Source organism: Miscanthus floridulus, chromosome 8, assembly GCF_019320115.1.
Source record: "Miscanthus floridulus cultivar M001 chromosome 8, ASM1932011v1, whole genome shotgun sequence".
NCBI classification, from domain to species: domain Eukaryota; kingdom Viridiplantae; phylum Streptophyta; class Magnoliopsida; order Poales; family Poaceae; genus Miscanthus; species Miscanthus floridulus.
This window is the reverse complement of record NC_089587.1, coordinates 38,705,691-38,728,474: the sequence shown is the minus strand read 5'-3', so window position 1 is coordinate 38,728,474 and position 22,784 is coordinate 38,705,691. Positions and strand designations below refer to the sequence as shown.

General features: G+C 43.9%; 1 pseudogene; it reads left to right on the top strand.

Annotated features, from left to right (window-relative positions):
• The first annotated feature begins 518 nt into the window (after positions 1-518).
• On the top strand, positions 519-22,738 carry LOC136476205 (phosphoglucan, water dikinase, chloroplastic-like; annotated as a pseudogene).
• Positions 22,739-22,784: the final 46 nt, after the last annotated feature.

Below are 22,784 nucleotides of genomic sequence, written 5' to 3'. Positions count from 1 at the left end.
ATAGGAAAAAACACATGAATAAGATATGATGAAAAGTGAAAAACTACGGGATTTCAAAACACAGGAATAGAAAATTTAGGCCGTTTGGAACACAAGAATTTATAAACATAGGAATTGTAACATGTTATCTTCTTATCTGCTCTCCTGCTCGTCGATCTTTTACTTTAGCAGGTGTACTGTATTCATTAACTACATCCATTCTCTCTCCTGGACGTTGTTATCTTCTTATCTGCTCTCTCTATCCAAGGCGGGAAGAGCACATGCAGCCTGATAAGCGCCAGAGAGATTTCCATTGGTTCTGACCGGATGCTTTTTTTCCTGTGAAATGCATGTAGCTCATTTCCTTTCCTCCAGAACAGAAATCTCCTTTCCCTTGTTCCAAACACATCCACGTACTTCCTTTCCTTGGGAACGGCACCCTCCAAAAATCCTACAAAAATCCTGCAATCCAAACGGCCCCTAAAAAGGGCCACCGAAACCACGTCCACACGTTCCGCTGCCATCACCGCCCTTCTCGCGCCGCGCCCCGCCCCGCCCTGCCCCGCCCCGAGGCCACTGCCTCCTACTCTCTCTCTCTCTCTCTCTCTCTCAAAGTCGGCCCCCGTTGGGACAAGCGAGGCGACACCGTCGCTGCGAGGATTAGGAGGAAGACTGATGGCGTCGCTGCGACCGTTCGACCTCTCGCTGGCTGGCGGCAGAGGTGAACCGCGCGGCATGGCCGGCGCCGGAGCTCACCCGCCTGCGCCACCGCTCGCTGCCCCGCTTGCGTCCTCGCTCATCTTCCCCGTGCGCCCGCGAATCCCAGGGAGGACGACTCTGTCCGTCCAAAAAAGAGGGACCCGAGTCACGGCATCAACAACGCATATTTCCAGGTGGGACGGTCTTATCTCAGTCTTGCCTCAACCAACCAGCACAAAAGAGGGATCGCCCCACCTCCATCCCAGTCCCACCCCATCTCACCAACCAAACACTACTAAAATAGTACAACAACAACGACGACGACATAGCCTTTCAGTCCCACCAACCAAACACTACTAAAATAGTACTTTGAGTAAATTAGAAGTATTCAAACATGTGTAGTTAGATAATTGGATTAATTGTAACGTTGCCAGAATATACTTATCGGAACTCATTTGATTTGATAAAAGTATTGTAATTCAATTCAATGCTGGTTCATTGTACATTTTGATCAGTTTTATATTTTTTTCAATTAATACAAATGACTCTAAATGAAATTCCATGCCTAGCTTTCCATTTACTACTTAATGTGATGTCTTCTGCCCATATGCATTGATGTATGACAAGTAGATCACCTTTTATGAACTACTCCATGGATCTCGTCACAGTTGTTTCTTTACAATATATTTTTCTTCTCTGGCCTATAATCATTATACAGCAGAAAAGATGAAGCAGTTACTTGCAAATTCTGCTCTTACACACATGCAACTCTCTGAGTTCTGAAAGTCTGATTCCAGTAGAGTTTGTTGGCTACACTCACTATTTTTATTCTACAGAACAAAGGAGAAAAAACAAATAGATCCTTCAAAGCAGGATATAGTGCGTCTTCGTGTTTGTCTAGATCACCAGGTTATGTTTGGTGAGCATGTTGGCATTATTGGTTCGACAAAAGAGCTCGGTTCATGGAAGAGTCAGGTTGAGATGGATTGGACACCAAATGGTTGGGTCTGCCAGCTTGATCTCCCTGGAGAAACACTTGGAGTTCAAGTTTGTGATATTTTTGAATAAAGGCAAGGACAAAATATGGGAGGATGGTGACAACCGTGTAGTTTATTTGCCAAAAAATGGTTCATTTGATATGGCATGCCACTGGAATAAGACAAAAGAGCCTTTAGATCTTTTAGGAACATCAGAGATTAAGTTGTCTGGAGATACTGAGAAGGAGATAGATGAAGATGCTAAACTATCTGGAAATATTGCTCTAGAAGAGATGGGAAATATTGGTAATGCTGGGGATGGCGATCTAACACCAGAACTTGAGTCGAGCACACTTGGTGGCCTATGGCAAGGTAGTGATACAGTTTTCATGCGGTCAAATGAGCATAGCAATAATGAGAGTGGTAGGAAGTGGGACATGACTGGGCTTGATGCAGTATCGCTGAAATTGGTGGAGGGTGATAAAGCATCAAGAAACTGGTGGCGGAAGGTTAGTTGGATTAATTCCCTATTTTTTCTTGTGAAATGGGTACAGTATTCCATGTGGGTTTATTCTTTTGATCATAACACCTGGCTGTTTACCTTTTGGTAGTAGTTGTTGTTAGATGTAATTCATAATAGTTGTTAACTGTGATAACTGGGATCTCTTGTGAAGCTATTATCTAGAAGTATAGTGTTTATTGCCCAGATCTTTTTTTTTGAAGGGACTTAAAGCTAGTGTTATCATATTTTTGGGTATTATCTAATATATACTGAAATTTCTAGGTAAGTCTGATTCCATTTGTAGAATTTGTAAAGCTTCCAATCGAGATTAATTTAAAGCTGAATGGACTTTCTTTACTAAGTAATATAAAACCAGGGTATTGCTCAAACTTTTTGCACTTCTGGAGAAAGAAAACTAATTTTATCTACTGGACTATCTATGTGAATTCACTTTGCTATGTTTCTGCAGTTGGAGCTTGTCCGTGAGCTTTGTCTGAATATGTTCATGGTCAGAGTCACTTGGAGGCTCTTACATATTCTGCTATATATCTAAAGGTCCCCCCTCTTGCACCTTACTGTGCTGTTAGTCAATAGGTGGCACAGATATCCAAATATTCCCCTTGAGCTTTGTTGTCTGGAGACAATGATATTGGTTAAATGGTTTTGGTAACATTCTCAATATCTTCTCTTGATCGCAGTGGATATATACTGGTCAAATACCATGCTTTGAGGATGGTGGTCACCATCGACCCAATAAACATGCTGAGATATCCAGGCAAATTTTTCGTGAAATTGAAAGGATATACTATGGGGAAAACACATCAGCTCAGGTTGATTGCTTCATTCCTCATAGTAGTTGTGACATCAACATTGTCCTACTAGTATTTTATTTTGTATCACTACTTATTTCTATAAAAATGAACGCCCCATGACTTTGCACTAAGAAGAAACCTCGGCGAAACTATCTATGAAAACCCCAAACCCTGGCTTCACCGTACAGGGCCGCACTATAACCTGAGCCGGCGACCATTGTCACTACCCCGAGATAGTACCGCACCATTATCATAGGTTGGTGCCTTGCCACTATTTTTTTGGGGGAGCTTTTTCTTTTTGATCTTGCCGACGGAGGAGGTGGCAGTGGCCATTGAGGATTTTCAATGGTGGGCGGCCGATCATCTCTCTGTCTTACTGTCTACACGTCATGCGCTGGTCTTGTTCCCTTCATGCCTCGGCGGAAAATCTCTCGTTCTCTGCGGACATTGAGTTGCGATGCATTCCCTCTCATGTCTAGGATCAAGACACGCGGAGGGTGGGTGCGGAAGGTGATGGTTAGGTCCTGGTCTTGTTTAGAACCACCCCCACCCTTTCCTTCTCGGTTAGGGTGGGTGGGTGTGGTGTTGTTTTGTTCCGTGAGCTGGGTTTCTTTCTAAATCCAGCTCATCTTGTATTCCTCTCCTCCTGCGTAGTTCGAGAAAAAAAAGTAGGTGACCAGAAGTCCAGAACTACCAAAACCAGGAAAACTATCCCCCAACAAACGTCCTAGCCTGCAACTCCTGGCACATTTTTGCTTCAGCAGAACTACATGCATTTGTGCCTCGCTACAACACCACAATGATATTCAGACTTGAGCTGTTAAAAACACAATCATTCTGATGTTTCCAGATTTCCCAGAACACGCTAATGATAACTGAATTGAGGCCTTCTCTGATCTCCTTCCGCACTTCTTTGATTGCCCGGTACCACCAGCTTGAGAATCTGCTGATAGAGGCTGGCGCAATGGAATTCAATCCCAATCTTGGAAGATTCTGTACCATACCTGTCTTGCAAAGGCTTGAATTGACTCTTCTGCTTGATCACAAAGTGGGCAAGCAGCTAGATAAGGAAGTCCTCTCTTGGCAAGACGAGCGTCTGTCCAACAACGGTTGTTCATTGCAAGCCAAATGAACTTGCAGTGAGGAGGAGCCCATGACTTCCAGATTCTTTTCCACGGAGCAAAGAAATCATTTTGAGTAGTTTTGCCGAATCTTTACTAGAATATATATTGTAAGTTGGGAAAATATGTAGAATAGTAGATTGTATTAGAGCTTGAACAGGCTCAAATGTTCCATTGATGAATAGCAACCAGGATTACAGGGGATAGGGAGGGAGGGAGGGAGGAGGGAGGGAGGGAGTACAGAGGCGGCAGCCAGGGGTAGTTCCCAGGCGACAGCCCGGGGAGAGACCAAGGCATCAGCCGACTGGTAATAAATATGCTAACAGGAATAAATATGCTAACAGATTGATATGTCGAGTACAAGGTACATGTATATATAGGCGTGGATAGGGGCGGCTTATGGATAGAACCGTCCTCCGATATCCTTGCTGAATACAACTCAATATACAGGTGTGCCGGGCTTGGAGTCCAAGGCAACACAGCTAAATAGGATGGCGGCTGGGCTAGGGCTGCATGGCCAGCCCAAGCCCATATTTGTCTAACATATACGCCTTAATGAAGACAAATATTATTCTATTTTGTAATTCTGACCATTTACATTTTGATTCATATTAATACAGGATTTGCTTGTGATACGCAAGATTCATCCTTGTTTACCTTCATTTAAATCAGAATTTACTGCCTCCGTTCCTCTAACACGAATTCGTGATATTGCTCATCGTAATGACATACCACATGATCTCAAGGTGATGATCACATTTCACAATTTGGGATAACTTCCTCTATGGAATTGTTGCTCAGTCATCTTCTATTATCAACAGCAAGAAATCAAGCATACTATACAAAACAAGCTTCACCGGAATGCTGGCCCTGAGGATCTTATTGCTACTGAAGCCATGCTTGCTAGGATTACTAAGACTCCTGGAGAGTACAATGAAGCTTTTGTTGAACAATTCAAGACGTTTTATAGTGAATTAAAGATTTCTTTAATGCTGGCAGGTTGTCTAATTCCTAATTTGCCCCACATTTTCTGCATTCAGAAATTTTCATTTCACTGTTTGCTATAATAAACTGCTCCTATTAAAGCTACTATTCTTTCAATCATGCTAATCCTGATATCCTATATCCTGCCTAAATTAGCCAGGTTGTCCTTGGTCTCTAGCCACGGTCCTGTGGCCCAGCCGTGCCTTCTGGCCGCGTGCAGCCCTCTTGCACCACCGTCTGTACGTGCGCCCTCACGTGACAAAGATAGTGACATCAGTTTTGAGTTTCTATTCATAACAACTTGTCACCAGAAGTACCAATACAGACATGCATTGGTGATGGTGATGAAGGCAAAAATATTGCACCAAAAGAATCAAGGTCATTGGAGTGGATCTGTGTTTTCTTAGAATAACTTGCCTAAAAGCCTAAAATTCTTGTACTAGAAATGGTTTGTGTGCAAAACTAAGAAAGTTGAATCTAGTCTAGAATAATTAAATACTAAGAGTAGTTAAGAGAATAAATCCACTGTATGCCACTAGAGAACTTCCTAATTGTGATTACCATCAAATAAGTCCATTGTCAGTCCATGCCAGCATGGTTTTCATTTTTTTTCTTGAACACATAGGAGAGTTGCATATCACTATATTAAGCAGAAAAAAAAGGTAAGATCCCATACAACACACCCGCACACCCAACACACAGGTCTTGACTCAAAGACCTAAGAAACTCCTTGAGCTGTGGCCAAGAAGTAAGAAATACCACGGGCACCGGCCAGACCCCAAAGGTGAATTTCCTCCCTAGCGAGCAGGAGTGCTTCAGCAATGTTGGGAAGATGGTTTTCAATTTGATGTTGATACTTTTCTCAGTCCATGATATCTGGCAATGACATGGAGTAAAGAAATTCAGAATCTTATGGTATGGAATTAACTCTGACTTATTCCATGGAAAGTCATGAAACAAAGAAATATCCAATGGCAAATAATTAATGTCAATATAAATTACTGAATTCGCCCTTAAACCTTCAGACTAGAACAGAAATAATTTTGTGAATCATATTTTATTCTCAACCATGCAGACGAATAATATAAAAGAAGCTTTTATGCTGCATCATCTTTTCTTTGCACTCTGTGGTCAAATGCTTTTTGAAACAATTATGTGATACTGTAATGTGGGCTTTGCAGCCTACTGGAGCAAGTGCAATCTATCGAGCAATCTTTGAATGAGTCTGGCTCAGAAGCTCTCTCATCCTTTCTGAAAACCAAAAAGGTTAGTTTTTTTGTGAATTTGCTCTTCACTCCCTAATATAGACAAGTACAATAAGTTTGGAGTTGTTAATTTGTGCTACCATCACGTATTTGCTATTTCTATGTTTTGGCAACTCCATAGAAAAGAGTAGCCTCATCTTTGCTGATGTACTTAAGTTCTGTTAGTATTCATGCCTTGCTGGGTTCGATGCTATGTCTAGTTGGATAATGTTATTAGGCCTGGTGTACGCCCTGCAACCCAGATTCAAGTCCCTTTAAACTTGAATTTGGGAGCCTATTCTTCTTAATATCTGACTAAGTTCCTCCTAGCGTGAGTTTTTTTAATAAGTAAACAGCTGTTACTGCTTATCTTTAACCAGTTGACTGAGTGATGGACCTGCTGCTCACCAGTGTAATGGCCATTTCATACGTGTATATGTGATTCTATTGATTTTCTCAGAATTTAGACCAACTCGAAGATGCAAAAGATTTGGATGAAAATGGTGGCGTCCAAGTTTTGCTGAAGACCTTGCTGTCGTTATCTTATCTAAGATCAATTCTAATGAAGGGTCTGGAAAGTGGCCTTAGAAATGATGCTCCAGACAGTGCTATTGCAATGCGACAAAAGGTTATCTTGTCAAAACACAATTGAGAAAGTATGGGTTAAAATTGGATTCATGTATTTCAATTAAATTGATTGTTGAGGTTTTGCAGTGGCGTCTTTGTGAGATTGGGCTTGAGGATTATTCGTTTGTATTGTTAAGTAGGTAATGCCATAGTTGAAATTAAATTTGTTTCTGTTTCAATTATGATGCTTCCGTACATACTTTGTTTCTCATGGAAGCAAATTTGGTTTTATTTTCGTTGCTATGGTACCATAACAGATACATCAATGCTCTTGAAGCTTTAGGTGGATCAGCTTCACTTGCAGAGGGTCTTCCTACAAATACAAGTCTATGGGATGATGCCCTTGATGCCCTTGTCATTGGCATAAATCAAGTTAGCTTTTCAGGTTGGAAACCAAATGAGTGTACTGCAATAGTGAATGAGCTTCTTTCTTGGAAGCAGAAAGGTCTATCTGAATTTGAAGGTACAATTTCTCCTTTAATATATGTCATGCATGAATGTGCATCCCTACTACTTGTGTTCTCAATGTGGTGAGGAGTACCCTTCAACTACTGTTGTCATGTACATAGGCAGTGAGGATGGAAAGTATATTTGGGCACTGAGACTCAAAGCCACTCTTGATAGATCACGAAGACTAACAGAAGAATACTCTGAAGCACTTCTTTCTATATTCCCTGAAAAAGTCAAGGTGAGTTTACTGAATGAAGAGTAGATGAGTCCTGTGATCATAAGTTTATCATATACTATTCTGCGCTCCACCTATTTTTTCCCCTCGAATATGTCATTAACCTTGGGGATCTGAGAAGTTTTTTTTAACACTTCAGTAGTAGTGGAGATGGCTGTTACTAACCTTGGAGATTTGAGAAGATGAGCACTCCAGTAGTGGAGATGACTATATATATATAGGAGCCTCATGGACCATATAGGCCTATAGTAGATGGACCTTCATACACTTTAACACCCCGCTTCAAACTCAAGGTGGAAGTGGAGGATCTGAAGCATTGAGTTTGAGCAAGTGAAGCCGATGCTGCTCACGGGTTTGTGCTTTAGCGAAGAAATCTGCCACTTGGTGAAGATCTCAACATATTGAGATGACGTTGGCACATGGAGAACACGGGCACCACCAATGGGAAGTCGCTCCCAAACAAAGTGAAGATCAATCTCAATGTGTTTGGTGCTTTGATGCTGAACCGGTTGGAGGACATTTAGACCACACTGATGTTGTTGTAGACCAGGGTAGCATGGCAGGCCGGTGAGTGAAGCTCGCACAGAACAACATTAGCCACAACGCGGTACTCGGCTTCCGCATTGGACTGAGATACAGTGGTCTGCTGTTTGGAGGGCTAGGACACAGGGTTGTCCCCGAGGAAGACCGCATAGCCCGAGTTGGACCTGAGATGTAGAGTGCGGTGAATGTACCTCAAAATGTGCTTGAGAGCTGCATGATGAGATTTCCGAGGATCATGCATATGGAGACAGACTTGTTGAATAGCATAGGGAATATCTGGTCGTCGCTGACCGAGGCGCTTCCATGGCCGACAAGAATGTACCGGTTCTGCTGAGAGAAACAAGCCGTCGGCATTGCAGCTGAACTTGCATCCTAAGAAAGTGATGTAGCTCACCCAGGTCCTTCATCTAGAACTCCTGTTGCAAGGTATGGGTGGTGTGGCGAAGGAGAGCTGCTGATGATGCAGTGAGGACAATGTCGTCGACATAGAGAAGCAAGTAGATGACGTCGTCTCCTCAGCGGAATACAAACAGCAACAAGTCCGACTTGGCTTCCACGAAGCCGAGTGAGAGTATGTAGGCGGTGAATTGGCTTCAACACATAGCCTAGTATAAAAAGCAAACTAAACCCTAAACTAGATGTCTCTTGTAATATGAAATCCAGCTTGTTTAATTTATATTGTTTTGACACCATGGGTTTGCTTTTACTCTCCAAATGTTGCATTTTGTGATGGGGGGCCTGATGTGGCGTAGAGGAGCGCAATGTCTTGGTGGGGATGTTATGGAGCAGCATGGTGGTACTAAGGCTTTCAACCCAATAACGAGGAGGGAGACTAGCCTGAAACAAGACGGAGTGGACGACATTGTTGAGGCTGTGAATGGGAAGGTGTACTCGGGCAACTTCCTTGAGGACAACTTCGCCGGGGATGTGGCAGGAGTACTTCTCGAGGATGAGAAGGATCTAATGGCTCCAACAGGTGTAATTGTCGGAGTCAGTGTCGAGGATGGCGAGGATGAGGTTGTGGATGTTCTACACGTTGACTGCCTGAGCGTGCAAATTGATGATGGCAACGACCTCATGGACCAACAGGGCATTGCGAAGGTGCTGGTGAGGGCTGTCCAGGGGTGGTTGACTTGAAGTCCTTGTCGGTTGCGATGGCCCGTTCGTGGGCTGCATGGGCGAGGGTGCGCATGGCTGCTGTGACGGCCCTTTTGTGGGCCGCACGGTCGAGGGTGTTGCTGGCGCGTGCGACAGCCGTGTCGCACGCCTGGGTGGTAGTGGAGGCTTCCCGCTCGGCAGCTTGGGCGTGAGCAAGGGAAGCAGTTCCTCTAGAGTTGGTGCTTCTTGGGCACGAGCAAGGGATGCAGTTCGTCTGCAGTTGGTGCTTCTGCAGTTGGGCGACTGGCAGGTCAATCAGGGCCACCCTCCAGTCACACAACTGCACGGGCACCAACACAACTGCAGGGGCACCAACTGGAGATCTCGTTCTTGAGCAAGGGCCGCCTATGCGCGGCCTTGGGCTTGCGGTGGCGGGTGGCAGCACTATGCCTAGGGGTGTCCTGCATCGGCGACGGTAGCAGTGTTCGCAACGGTGGCTGCTGCCGTAGCGGCCTTGGCCTCCGCATCAGCAGCTGCGGTTGCAGCGAGGTTGGCCTCCTCATCGTTCTCGGAAGGAGAGGCGACGCCGCAGCAGTGTTGGGCTCTGCATCGGTGGCTGTGGTTGCAGTGAGGTTGGCCTCCTCATCGATCGCGAGAGAGGTGGAGACTGCAGCAGCCGAGGGAAGAATAGGGGATTTCCGGATATGGTGGACGCAGCATGAGGGGATCAAGCATGGGAATTGTAGCGGGCGAGAGGCCAGCCCATGAAGAGGTGCAGCTGCGTGGGCTGCGCTAGGGCTAGTGGAAGGATTAGGGTTTAACATCAGTGTTATCCTAAATGCTAAACGCTAAACCAGTAAACAGTCGGTCACTTACCGTTTAGCCATTATTCGGGCTAAACGGCCACTTAAACAGGCAAACACAGACAGTTTAAACGGGATAAACTGTCAATTAAATGGAAACGACGTAGCAACATTTAGCATTTAAATGGTGTGTAAATGGGCTGAACGATCGTTTAGGCTGAACAATGTTTAACCTAGACTAGTGATGCCATGAAAGCAAAGGTATTGCACAGGAAAACAACAGATTGATTAGGGCTGTAGAGTACAGGCACATATATAGGCAAGGATGATCTAGGTTTGGTTTATAGAAGTATGGCCACCATCAGATATCATTGCCTATTTTGTCTAATGATCAGTCTATAGAAAACCATGACAGGCTCTAGGCCCAGATGCGTATTTGTCTAACAGTGACAGTGAGATAAACAAGGCTTCCCACAATATGACGATATCTAGAGGGATCCCCAAGTGATGTTCCATCAGTAGGGCGAAGGTCCAAGTGAAGATCAATAGGTGCTTGTAGTCGTTTGATTATCAGTAATGCCAGAACGGGCAATATGATCTTGGAATGAGAGAGATAGTATCCCTCAGCAGAATGCAACACCTCAATTCTGAGGAAATAACAGAGAGGCCCAAATCAGACATTTGAAATTGCTCACTGAGTTGCTTCCTCAGAAAATGTCCATTGCTTATTGCTTGACTGAGATAAAACATCATGATATTTGTCCATACCTCTCTGGCAGAACACTTGATGGAAATGTTACCAATCATCACTGATGATTTATGTTAACTTAGTGTACTACTACTGCATCTTTATTGCAAAGTAATATGCTTTAGTGTACATAATATAAATATTCGAGCCAATAGGATCAAAATTACCGGACATAAACATTATATAACGAGGGTTGTTCTATATGATCTTTGCTTATTTATTTGCATCATTTTTTTTTTGCCTCGCTCATGGGTTAGGAAGCTAGGAAAGATCTGTAAATGTGGTTGGATTGCAAGTTACAAGAAGGTGGGAGCAGGACATATTTGTATGAGGAAGATACATGCAGTGTGTCCAAAAGGAAGTGAAAATAAGGATAGAGTACTAGATTATTTCATGCTTAATCCAAAATAAAATTTGTTTCCTTAATCCTTATATGAGGAATTCCTAAAAAATAAAGTACAAAAAATTAGAGACCGATTTCAACACTTTAAGCAAACATTTGTGCATGCTCTGTTCAATAGAACATAAGCCAACATTTCCATTTATTCTCACACTTTAACTTTCTTGTGAATTGTGGGTAAATTTTCAGATTGATTGTCTACATATGTAGGTTCTTGGGAAAGCCCTTGGAATACCAGAGAACAGTGTGAGAACATACACTGAGGCTGAAATTCGTGCTGGGTATGTTTTCTTTGGAGCAACAGAAGAGTACTGAGTGCTCCTGCACATCATTTGGACGATACTGATATTAAGATTAACATCAATCTGATTGATGTGAATCTAACTATTTAGATTTGTTTTAGTGTTATTTTTCAGGTCTCGAAACTTTGCACTGTACTTTTAAAAGCAACTCGAGCAGTTCTTGGATCGTCTGTGTGGGATGTTCTTGTTCCTGGAGTGGCCCATGGAGCCTTGATACAGGTGTGGGCAACTTCCATTTGCTCCTTTTGCCCTGTTGTTGTGTTCTCATTGTAATCTATGTAAGTTTATTTCGTGAATCCCACACCATGACCACAAAAAAAAATGACAATTTGCTCTTCTTTTTTTATCGAGATGTAATTCGAGTATGACAAGATCAAACATTTTATCATTCAAATGATCAGCAGTATATACTGAACAATTGTCAGTCACACATGGTGGGTTTATGCACGGCTTAAGCTTCATTGAATGATTAAAAGAGCTAAAAGATAGATTTGATGATAATTCGTAATAAATCATCCATGTAAATTCTTGTAGAAAACTGAAGCATAGACCATAAGACCGGTTTATGTCAGACCAGGATATTTGACCTTAGCATTATTTCAGTTATGATTCATGAGTTGGGTTTGACCTTGGTTCATTAAAAAATATGTCCTACCCTTGAGTCTTTAAAAAATTAGACTGGTGGGAGGAGACATCTCCTGGGCATTTTAATTAAAACTGACTCTAGACTCTTACCCATCTAGAATGGCCACAAAGGTTGGTTTCACAATCGACAATTACATCCTTTTGGTGGCAGCTATTTTAGGGTATAGAGTGTGAGCCAATGAGGGGCCTTTATTAGCCCAACCTGAAATTCGCTCACATGGGGAGTCGAATGTAGGACCTATGGTTCTACTTGTGAGCTCTTCTAACCAGTCAAGTTGCAGGCTCTTTCACCCCTTTAGTCTTTAAAACCATCCCAGCCCATCCTTGCTTGCCATATTTAAGTTGAAAAATTCATGTGTTTATAGCATCGTTTCTTTGGTCATAGTTCATTTTTTCAGGTTGAAAGAATAGCTCCTGGATCATTGCCATCATCCATCAAACCCGTCGTGCTAGTTGTAAACAAGGCTGATGGAGATGAAGAGGTATCTATAAACAATTAAATCCTTGGTTTGTTGTTGTTGTCTTGACAACTTCCTGATATTGCAAAGGTTTGGCTCCTCATTTGACAGGTCAAAGCTGCTGGGGATAACATAGTGGGTGTTATTCTTCTACAAGAATTACCTCACCTATCACATCTTGGTGTTAGAGCTCGTCAAGTTAGTACCGAAAGCCTCATTTTATTTAATTATGGTTTCCCTTTTTAATGAATTCCACTGCACTTTTTCGAAAAGAAAAAAAAGAATGCTACTTACATATGTTTCCAGGAGAAAGTTGTATTTGTAACTTGTGAAGACGATGACACGATTACGAACACGAGGTTACTTGAGGGAAAATATGTCAGGTTAGGTTCTATTTTACTAACATTTCATTCCATTCTGATATGGACTGTGTTGCTCCCAAGCAATGGAAAAAATATTTTCTTATTTCTTAAATGAACATATTTAATAATTACTGGTGTCTTATGAATCTTATATGATAATTAACTATCATAAAGGAAGTTAAAACAATTCACAATGTGTTGTCTGATCTCAAAATTGTATAATTCAGATGGAAAATCATATGGCGCTAGGGGTGCTGGCGCTCTCGTTCTAAAATACCATGTTGCAATGTTTCAAAAATCATCACAAAAATCATGTATTTTAGCTATACTTATCTTTATGTGTGCTACATACGTGATTTTTGTGATGATTTTTGAAACATTGCAACATGGTATTTTAGCTAACGAGGGCGCCAGCCCCCCCTGGGCACCAAATCCGCACTCAATTCAGATTTGAGTTTTAAACTGTTAGTTGATTATTCTGTGGAGATTCAATTGTATATCGATAGAGATTTAATTGATTTGTTTCATTTATTGCATAAGAATTATTTCTTTGTTATATTGGTAGCCTTAATGGTTCCTCTTATGGGCACCTTTGATATGGCACCAATTGTAATCCTGCGTGATTCTATTTGATCAATAATGAAATATATACACAAACACCCGGGCCTTTTGGCTGTGTGCAGCATTGCCCCTCATCTCTTCTCCCCCTCTCATTTCTACATGGTATCAGTTTGATCCTGCCCTTTTCTGTTAGCCTACTGATGGCAAACGCTTGCTGTGGCTCCTCCCTCACGCCATATTGACTCAGGCCAGCAGGCCAGCAGGGAACCATATCAGGGACTAGTTCTTTGTGTTAGATATGCATATATCTAGGGGTCTAATTGTATATAGCTTTCTTGTAACTTAAGTCATACCTGACTATATATATAAAAGCCACCCAACCAAGGGGTGTAAGACATAATCTGCTGCTGATCTCCCTCTCTGATTCTGCATCAGGGGCAGGCACTCGGTCAGCTCCTGGTTGCTGTAGAGTGTAAGGCAATAGGCCATCTCTAGTACATGTAGTTGGTAGAAGGCTACATCAGCCATGTCTTGGTAGTGAGCTGATCTAAGCCAATGTACTAGTAGTACTAGGAGTAGATGGGGCTGTACTCAGCCATACTCTTGTGTAACTCAGCCATACTCTTGTGTACCATATAGTTGGTACAAAGGTAGCCGCTCACCGCCGACAAGCACTTGCAACATCATGGTGTCAGCGGTGCCGATCCCTATCAAGGCGTGTAGGGAGGTGCCAAGATCAGGAAGTGTGTCGCCTAGGTCATCCTCTTTGCCTTCCGCCAACTCCAAAAGGAAGACACCTTTGGCTGAGTACCTGTGCTCCAACGTATACTTCTCGTGGGCAGAAATAGCATTGCCCACTTTGACGCTTCTCGGCCATCTCCTCTGGGTTTCGGTAGCAGAAGCGTGCACAGGGCCCGTCGGGCTTGCCGTAGGGCCGTCGTGGCCCCTGATGTCATCGTGTTAGTCGTGGGCGGTGCCCATGGTCGCACCGCGGGTTTGGGCGTGCTGGAAGATGAGACGCCGAACACTTCCTGTTGGTGACGTTCATAAGCACGTGCCAAACTCATCGCTGTTTGCAGGTTCGAAGGCCACTGGAGCTTGACGTCGGAAGCTAGCAGCTGGTCCAGCCCGGTGGTGAAGAGGTCCACCTTGTGCTACGGAGTGAGGCCATCACAGTGGGACAGGAGGGCGAGGAAGCGCCGCTGGTAGTCCTCCACGGAGCCTGCACGTTGGAGGGCCTTGAGTTTGCGGAGGTTGTTCGAGCAGATCGGAGGGGTCAAAGCGGAGGTTGATGAATTCGACGAAGCGAGGTCAGGAAACGATCCCGAAGTCCTACTCCATCTGGTAGTACCAGTTCGCCGTGGCTCTGTCCAGGTGAAGTGACGCCATCCACTTTTCTTCCTCCAGCGTGTGGTGGCCACGAAAGTAGTTGTCGCACTTGTTTAGCCATGTGAGCGGATCAAACTCGCCGTCGAAGGACAGAAAGGTGATCCTGGGGGGGGGGGGGGGGGGAGGGGTCAAGGACGGCCATAGTGCTCGTCGTAGCGATTGCGGCGGAAGTCGCCGCTGCAACCACCATCGCCCCCCCCCCCCCCTCCTGCCCCCACCGTGGCCACGATTGCGGTGATCATCCGTGGTGGAGGCTTCGGTGAAGTCGCCGGAGTCCTTGCCCAACTAGAACTTCTTGGTCCGGGCGACCCACTTGTCGGGGAGTCCATCCGGTTGTTGAGGGTGGTGAGCTGCCCCAAAATGCGATCCAGCTTGGCCGCCATCTCAGCAGGATCAGGAACGCCGGACATGGTGGTCGATGCCTTGTGAGTGGTCTCTGATACCAACTTGATATGGCGTGGGCGGCGTGGAGTGCAAGAGTAGTAGGGATTGGGAGGAAGAGTGAAGGGGATAGCGAGGCTGATGCCACCGTCGATGGAAACCCCACCCCGACACAGGGAGGCTTTTCCTTCTTCGATGATAATGTTTGAGTGCCCTTTATAACTCAGGGTGCACTTCTTAACAAACTCGGTAACAATTCTCCTAAATATCCTCCCTGCAATCCCTGTTCCTAACCGACCCAGTCTCTGGTCAATCCTAGCCATGGCTTGGGCTCGGTGGACGCCTAGGGCGTCGCCTATATTGGCAGCCCATGAATGTGTCCACAACTTATTACATGCAGACAAGAATAGGTGGATGAGTCTGTCCTATTTTGAAGTTACAAATCTAAAAGTTCTTTTTTCTAATGAAGGAATGTGTGGAAGTAGAATTTTCAGTTGTATACTGAAGTAGTAAACCTGACTGCTAATTAAGCACCACTTAGTGGTATTGAAGTAGTATGCTACTGCTATGCACCCTCTACGTGAATATGTTTGGTGAGTTTTGGTGTTCCTTTTTACAGGTTGGGTGCATCATCCAATAATGTTGATCTTTCAGTTGTTTCAAACAAAGATGATTGTGCTGCCATGTCTTCAGAGCCATCCAGTGGAGGAAATCTATTTGCACAGCAATTCTCACTACCGCCGACTACAGACAAGAAGTTAAAATTGTCTGAGGTTAGTTTCTTTTGCTTCAAATCATCTAATCAAAGCATGCCAATCCATCACATCTTGCTGACTACATGTTACAATGCATGTTTTTACACTTGCTCCTACTTACTTTTTTTTCTTTTCCCTAACCCTAAGGGGCCTTCACTTCAGCAAAAGAGCTATACTTCAGGAGCGAATGGTATGTCTGGTGTGCTCGAGCTTTCAGAGGCATCAATTGAATCATCTGGTGCAAAAGCTGCTGCATGTGGAACTCTTTCGGTTCTTTCCTCAGTGTCAAATAAAGGTACCAATTTCAGTTGAGATATCCATTAAATTCATGTTGATTTGTGTTACCGACTTTGTTGTGAATCGATACCTTACAAGGTTCGCAAGATATCTCTGATGATAGGGAATCAAGGTAGTTATCATGCTCATTCGCAGAGCAAAATGTCATGTTTAGGAATGTTCTTGAATTTGACAAGTATCATTTATACAACCAGTCAATTTGCCTGGACGTTATTAGTATGTTGCTGCTTATTAACAGAGAAAAGTATTAAACAGGGTATCATTCCACCAATCCATATTGTAGAATATATACACCCATGGTATCATTCAAAGCAAGTAAGTCTAGCTGATAATGCTGTACATTCCTCCTTTAATAAATAACAAATGATTAAACATAGTGCTTAACCAAGGTGATCAAGAATAAGCCTAGTTTTCATGTAACAATAACAAAGAATGTTGTGATAGCTTTTTATCTGCTAGAATGGCAAAAATGATGCTGTTAAGGTCGTTTCTGCTGGTCGTGTTTCTTGTAGATTGTGGTGCGAATCTAGCCTAGTTCCTGGGGTGTGGTGTATGTGTGTTTGTTCCCGTACTCGGGTTTGGGTCCTTCTAGACTCGTGTACTACTTTTTTTCTACCTTTAATGAAATGATGTCGCAGCTCTCCTGCGTAGTTCGAGGAAAAAAGGTCGTTTCTGCTGCATGATAGTGTTTATGGATCCATAGACCTTGTACATTATGTACATTAAGAAAAAACTCATAGGAGTACAACAGAACTGCAAGCTTATAGTAGTATGGCCGAACTGCTTTCTTGAAAGTCTTATGTTCCACTTCATATTATCTTTACATTTTTCATTGATTATTGGGCAGTTTACAATGACCAAGGAAACTCCAGCAGCATTCAGAGTTCCTGCAGGTGCTTGTCATTCCATTTGGATCCATGGAGGACGCCTTCAAGAAAAGTGAGAAAGTTTGTATTTGTAACTTGTGAAGACGATGACACGATTACGAACACGAGGTTACTTGAGGGAAAATATGTCAGGTTAGGTTCTATTTTACTAACATTTCATTCCATTCTGATATGGACTGTGTTGCTCCCAAGCAATGGAAAAAATATTTTCTTATTTCTTAAATGAACATATTTAATAATTACTGGTGTTTATGAATCTTATATGATAATTAACTATCATAAAGGAAGTTAAAACAATTCACAATGTGTTGTCTGATCTCAAAATTGTATAATTCAGATGGAAAATCATATGGCGCTAGGGGTGCTGGCGCTCTCGTTCTAAAATACCATGTTGCAATGTTTCAAAAATCATCACAAAAATCATGTATTTTAGCTATACTTATCTTTATGTGTGCTACATACGTGATTTTTGTGATGATTTTTGAAACATTGCAACATGGTATTTTAGCTAACGAGGGCGCCAGCCCCCCCTGGGCACCAAATCCGCACTCAATTCAGATTTGAGTTTTAAACTGTTAGTTGATTATTCTGTGGAGATTCAATTGTATATCGATAGAGATTTAATTGATTTGTTTCATTTATTGCATAAGAATTATTTCTTTGTTATATTGGTAGCCTTAATGGTTCCTCTTATGGGCACCTTTGATATGGCACCAATTGTAATCCTGCGTGATTCTATTTGATCAATAATGAAATATATACACAAACACCCGGGCCTTTTGGCTGTGTGCAGCATTGCCCCTCATCTCTTCTCCCCCTCTCATTTCTACATGGTATCAGTTTGATCCTGCCCTTTTCTGTTAGCCTACTGATGGCAAACGCTTGCTGTGGCTCCTCCCTCACGCCATATTGACTCAGGCCAGCAGGCCAGCAGGGAACCATATCAGGGACTAGTTCTTTGTGTTAGATATGCATATATCTAGGGGTCTAATTGTATATAGCTTTCTTGTAACTTAAGTCATACCTGACTATATATATAAAAGCCACCCAACCAAGGGGTGTAAGACATAATCTGCTGCTGATCTCCCTCTCTGATTCTGCATCAGGGGCAGGCACTCGGTCAGCTCCTGGTTGCTGTAGAGTGTAAGGCAATAGGCCATCTCTAGTACATGTAGTTGGTAGAAGGCTACATCAGCCATGTCTTGGTAGTGAGCTGATCTAAGCCAATGTACTAGTAGTACTAGGAGTAGATGGGGCTGTACTCAGCCATACTCTTGTGTAACTCAGCCATACTCTTGTGTACCATATAGTTGGTACAAAGGTAGCCGCTCACCGCCGACAAGCACTTGCAACATCATGGTGTCAGCGGTGCCGATCCCTATCAAGGCGTGTAGGGAGGTGCCAAGATCAGGAAGTGTGTCGCCTAGGTCATCCTCTTTGCCTTCCGCCAACTCCAAAAGGAAGACACCTTTGGCCGAGTACCTGTGCTCCAACGTATACTTCTCGTGGGCAGAAATAGCATTGCCCACTTTGACGCTTCTCGGCCATCTCCTCTGGGTTTCGGTAGCAGAAGCGTGCACAGGGGCCTGTCGGGCTTGCCGTAGGGCTGTCGTGGCCCCTGATGTCATCGTGTTAGTCGTGGGCAGTGCCCGTGGTCGCGCCGCGGGTTTGGGCGTGCTGGAAGATGAGACGCCGAACACTTCCTGTTGGTGACGTTCATAAGCACGTGCCAAACTCATCGCCGTTTGCAGGTTAGAAGGCCACTGGAGCTTGACGTCGGAAGCTAGCAGCTGGTCCAGCCCGGTGGTGAAGAGGTCCACCTTGTGCTACGGAGTGAGGCATCGCATCCACGGAGCCTGCACGTTGGAGGGCCTTGAGTTTGCGGAGGTTGTTCGAGCAGATCGGAGGGTCGAAGCCGGAGGGTCAAAGCGGAGGTTGATGAAGTCGACGAAGCGAGGTCAGGAAACGATCCCGAAGTCCTACTCCATCTGGTAGTACCAGTTCGCCGTGGCTCTGTCCAGGTGAAGTGACGCCATCCACTTTTCTTCCTCCAGCGGGTGGTGGCCACGAAAGTAGTTGTCGCACTTGTTTAGCCATGTGAGTGGATCAAACTCGCCGTCGAAGGACAGAAAGGTGATCTTAGGGGGGGGGGGGGGGGGGGGGGTCAAGGACGGCCATAGTGCTCGTCGTAGCGATTGCGGCGGAAGTCGCCGCTTGCAACCACCATCGCCCCCCCCCCCCCCCCTCCTGCCCCCACCGTGGCCACGGTTGCGGTGATCATCCGTGGTGGAGGCTTCGGTGAAGTCGCCGGAGTCCTTGCCCAACTAGAACTTCTTGGTCCGGGCGACCCACTTGTCGGGGAGTCCATCCGGTTGTTGAGGGTGGTGAGCTGCCCCAAAATGCGATCCAGCTTGGCCGCCATCTCAGCAGGATCAGGAACGCCGGACATGGTGGTCGATGCCTTGTGAGTGGTCTCTGTACCAACTTGATATGGCGTGGGCGGCGTGGAGTGCAAGAGTAGTAGGGATTGGGAGGAAGAGTGAAGGGGATAGCGAGGCTGATGCCACCGTCGATGGAAACCCCACCCCGACACAGGGAGGCTTTTCCTTCTTCGATGATAATGTTTGAGTGCCCTTTATAACTCAGGGTGCACTTCTTAACAAACTCGGTAACAATTCTCCTAAATATCCTCCCTGCAATCCTGTTCCTAACCGACCCAGTCTCTGGTCAATCCTAGCCATGGCTTGGGCTCGGTGGACGCCTAGGGCGTCGCCTATATTGGCAGCCCATGAATGTGTCCACAACTTATTACATGCAGACAAGAATAGGTGGATGAGTCTGTCCTATTTTGAAGTTACAAATCTAAAAGTTCTTTTTTCTAATGAAGGAATGTGTGGAAAGTAGAATTTTCAGTTGTATACTGAAGTAGTAAACCTGACTGCTAATTAAGCACCACTTAGTGGTATTGAAGTAGTATGCTACTGCTATGCACCCTCTACGTGAATATGTTTGGTGAGTTTTGGTGTTCCTTTTTACAGGTTGGGTGCATCATCCAATAATGTTGATCTTTCAGTTGTTTCAAACAAAGATGATTGTGCTGCCATGTCTTCAGAGCCATCCAGTGGAGGAAATCTATTTGCACAGCAATTCTCACTACCGCCGACTACAGACAAGAAGTTAAAATTGTCTGAGGTTAGTTTCTTTTGCTTCAAATCATCTAATCAAAGCATGCCAATCCATCACATCTTGCTGACTACATGTTACAATGCATGTTTTTACACTTGCTCCTACTTACTTTTTTTTCTTTTCCCTAACCCTAAGGGGCCTTCACTTCAGCAAAAGAGCTATACTTCAGGAGCGAATGGTATGTCTGGTGTGCTCGAGCTTTCAGAGGCATCAATTGAATCATCTGGTGCAAAAGCTGCTGCATGTGGAACTCTTTCGGTTCTTTCCTCAGTGTCAAATAAAGGTACCAATTTCAGTTGAGATATCCATCAAATTCATGTTGATTTGTGTTACCGACTTTGTTGTGAATCGATACCTTACAAGGTTCGCAAGATATCTCTGATGATAGGAATCAAGGTAGTTATCATGCTCATTCGCAGAGCAAAATGTCATGTTTAGGAATGTTCTTGAATTTGACAAGTATCATTTATACAACCAGTCAATTTGCCTGGACGTTATTAGTATGTTGCTGCTTATTAACAGAGAAAAGTATTAAACAGGGTATCATTCCACCAATCCATATTGTAGAATATATACACCCATGGTATCATTCAAAGCAAGTAAGTCTAGCTGATAATGCTGTACATTCCTCCTTTAATAAATAACAAATGATTAAACATAGTGCTTAACCAAGGTGATCAAGAATAAGCCTAGTTTTCATGTAACAATAACAAAGAATGTTGTGATAGCTTTTTATCTGCTAGAATGGCAAAAATGATGCTGTTAAGGTCGTTTCTGCTGGTCGTGTTTCTTGTAGATTGTGGTGCGAATCTAGCCTAGTTCCTGGGGTGTGGTGTATGTGTGTTTGTTCCCGTACTCGGGTTTGGGTCCTTCTAGACTCGTGTACTACTTTTTTTCTACCTTTAATGAAATGATGCTGCAGCTCTCCTGCGTAGTTCGAGGAAAAAAGGTCGTTTCTGCTTGCATGATAGTGTTTATGGATCCATAGACCTTGTACATTATGTACATTAACAAAAAACTCATAGGAGTACAACAGAACTGCAAGCTTATAGTAGTATGGCCGAACTGCTTTCTTGAAAGTCTTATGTTCCACTTCATATTATCTTTACATTTTTCATTGATTATTGGGCAGTTTACAATGACCAAGGAACTCCAGCAGCATTCAGAGTTCCTGCAGGTGCTGTCATTCCATTTGGATCCATGGAGGACGCCTTCAAGAAAAGTGGATCACTCAAATCCTACACTAACCTTCTAGAGAGGATCGAAACAGCTCAAATTGAAAATGGTGAACTTGATAGCCTATCCTCGGAGCTTCAAGCCACTGTTTCACTTCTTTCTCCATTGGAAGAAATCATTGAATCTTTGAAAAAAATATTTGATCAGAATGTTCGACTAATTGTCAGATCTACTGCTAATGTGGAGGATTTGGCTGGAATGTCTGCTGCTGGGCTCTATGAATCAATTCCTAATGTCAGTCTCTCTGACCCTAGTTCCTTTGGAGCTGCGGTTGGACAGGTTTGGGCATCATTATACACAAGGAGAGCAATCCTTAGCCGTCGAGCGGCTGGTGTACCTCAGAGAGACGCAAAGATGGCGGTTCTTGTGCAAGAAATGCTTCAGCCAGACCTCTCCTTTGTGCTTCATACAGTTAGCCCATGTTGACCATGATCCCAAGGTTAGTAGAGGCTGAGGTTGCCCCTGGTCTTGGAGAAACCCTCGCTTCTGGAACCCGTGGCACTCCATGGAGACTCTCATGTCACAAGTTTGATGGCAAAGTCACAACTCTAGCTTTTGCGAATTTCAGTGAGGAGATGGTGGTGCTCAACTCTGGCCCTACTGATGGTGAAGTGATTCGTAGGACCGTAGACTACAGCAAGAAGCCGTTATCTGTTGATGCAACCTTTAGGGGGCAGTTTGGTCAGCGCCTTGCCGCCATTGGACAGTATCTGGAACAGAAGTTCGGAAGTGCCCAAGATGTCGAAGGTTGCCTGGTTGGCCAAGATATATTTATAGTTCAGAGCAGGCCACAACCATAATAAACAAAAAGTTCTGCTAAGATGAGTGTGGTTACCTGGTTAGCTGAATAAAAATGGATACTGGCTGAAGAATTAAGGACTCTGTAGCACGCATAGCAGTGATCGAGTCTTTTTAATATGTTACCTCAGGTAAAATAATAATTTGGCACAGGTTCAGCCATTCACTTGTATCGATTCTGTTACGACTTCTAATGACCTTTCGAATATACATAATGAAAATCTACAGGAGGTAGCATCTCCAGCAATACTGCTCAAAACAGACCCCTACTTGTATGTTTGGGTAGTCATCTATTTTTTATACTA